We start from the raw sequence: 2,500 nt of genomic DNA, 5'->3' as shown, positions 1-2,500 counted from the left end.
CCCAATATAGATATAGTTTTGGCACGGGAATGATTTAGAATTAGCTCTCTTAGTTCTCTTTGGCAATTTGTGGAGGTTGCCTTTAATCATTCCATGGATCTTAAGGAATAGTATTACAGAAGACGAAAATAGGATAGATAGCAAATTTTTCTGCGAACTTTTATATCGTTGTTTTGATCTCTCATGTTCTATCCCCTGACTCTCTATTCATCTTTTTTCTCTCTTCCTTCTCTTACCCTTTCTTTCTACTCAACCCCCTCTCTTTACAAACTCACATCATATCCACAGTAATGACCTAAATGACTCCTCCACTTCCCCAATTTCAAAACAAATACAGCCTTTGTGGATAAGATCAAGCAATTTTGTTGAATCATCTGTGATCGCAGCGTCAATTTGTGACAATATTTTGGTGCTTTGGTGCGACATTGTTTAACTTTGTAGATAGACTTTTCAAAATACCTTTGCCTGTTTTGTACATTTTAAATTTTGTTTGTTTATTTTTCTATTTAGGGCATCCATTCAGGGGATTTTCAAAGATATAAAAAGTACTATTCCTTTTTAATGAAATGTATCGCCATTCTTGTTTTTCCCTTTTCGCATATGTTTTGTATATCAAACACAAACTAAGTCATATGAGAAGAAAGATAAAATCTGTGTTTTATGTAATTTATTCCTGATGTAAACTGAAGAATTATTATTGAGCAACGGTATACAAATACACGCACACTTAAATATGTATGCATGCATACACACGCATACAATAACGTACACTACTGACACACACACACACTTGTATACTGCACATGTACACTGTGCGCGTGTGCGCAACATGCAACATACACACACACACACACACACACACACACACACACTTATACAAACAGGCACACAAGATCGCGTTTGTGCAATAATAACATACCAACAAACAAGAAAACAAAAACACAAACAATAACAGAGAAAGGCCTCCGAGGCCGAGACTGGAGTACTGGCACTAAGAGCCAATCTCGCCTCGTGGGGCACCGTTGGAGGGGAGGGGGGCAGGGGGAGGGCGATGCCCCGTGGCTTGAGGCCAGGCAAGGCCGGAGATCGCCAGTGTGGTTGGAAACGTGACAGAGGAAAGACGTAACTCCAGGCGCTTTATTTCAGGAAGAGACGTAAGTCAGAGAGTCGTTATAGGCCATGTGCTCTTTAGGTTGAGACAAGTTTGACGTGTTGTAGTGGCATTAGTATAGCTTATTATTAGAGAGATAGATCTTACTGCCATGATTAATCATTCCCCCATTTAACATAGCCATATATTTATGCCGTGAAACTATTTTTTACACATTTATATCCAATCTTCCACCTTCATATTCGATTATTTTCTCTCTGGTCCACGTAAGATGATGCTCTTCTCCCGCGTAGCATCCGAAACATCAGCTGATCGATCGATTTGGAGATGAAGTTAGCTGCTTATTATAGAATGGAAATTTGCGTTCTGTGTGACCCCCCCCCCCCCCTTGAGGACTTGTGATGTTTTGCGAGAGGTAGCGACTTTTAGTGCGGTCATTGTCTTCAGTTGTTTGTGCTAATAACGTTTTTGTTTGCTTGTGATGACATATACTTGTTTTTTGTTTTTTCTCTGAAGTGAAGGAAAAAGGTTTCGTTTCACTGCACATCATGTGATCGCATTTTCTATCAGAAATAAAATTGTTCATAGATAAGTTCATCACTATAATCATCATTAGCGTGAGTTTGGGATGCGTCTGTATGTTTATGTGCGTCCGTTGGTGCTTAGGAATGCGTTAAAACATTCGCATCTCCTTCACAGTATTTCCCAGAGCGTGTGATATCATAAAATGTAAGATGCCCAAGAAAGATCACAACATTTAAAAAAAAAATCTTATATAAATTTGTTTTAGAGATTGAGATAAGCGAGTAATAACAGTGATGCAATTATATAAAAAGCAAAGCCAAACAACAGGACGGTGACCTGTATTGGCAAGGAAGTTGTGGACAGAGTTAGGTCATTTACGCCTGGTCTGTCATTCTCTATTTCTTTGCTTTGGTTAATTTTCGAGCAATACCTCGAATTCTCCTTGCTGTGAATTGAATCTGGGGATTCGCTTTATTTAATCGGTTGCCTGTAAATTGATCTCAAACAATTCGAACAAGAAAAACGCATTATGTTTAAAATAGTTTATTTGTTTACACGACTTGCGTTTGGTTTTATGACGTCATGTGCTTATTCAGCAGTTTACTGTGTTCTAAATATGTAAGTAAATCGAAATGTTGTGTTGTTTGAACATTCTGAAATACGTTGATATATTTGGTGTTCAAAAATGACACATGAGTATTACAATATAGGTAAACATTTACATATCAGAGACAAAAAATGACTCCCATCTCAGTTTATCGACCTTTTTCATCAATATCAGCAAAATCCCCCGCCGTGGTCAGTAAATTTATCGCTGCAGCATTTATCACGTGTCTCACCTTGTTTGTTAATTTTGGCGCACTT

The 2,500-nt window shown here is 38.1% G+C and overlaps 1 protein-coding gene across 1 annotated transcript in view; it reads left to right on the top strand.

Annotated features, from left to right (window-relative positions):
• Positions 1-1,030: 1,030 nt before the first annotated feature.
• Positions 1,031-2,500, top strand: part of LKRSDH (lysine ketoglutarate reductase/saccharopine dehydrogenase) — a 32,288-nt gene continuing 30,818 nt past the window's right edge. The window contains exon 1 of the mRNA XM_043025367.2: positions 1,031-1,154. The gene's annotated coding sequence lies outside the window, so the exon portion shown is untranslated. The remainder of the gene's footprint in view (positions 1,155-2,500) is intronic.

Source organism: Penaeus japonicus, unplaced genomic scaffold (genome assembly GCF_977035675.1).
Source record: "Penaeus japonicus unplaced genomic scaffold, GWHDUDI00000001_assembly GWHDUDI00000026, whole genome shotgun sequence".
Taxonomy (NCBI): domain Eukaryota; kingdom Metazoa; phylum Arthropoda; class Malacostraca; order Decapoda; family Penaeidae; genus Penaeus; species Penaeus japonicus.
This window is presented reverse-complemented; position numbering and strand designations above follow the sequence as displayed.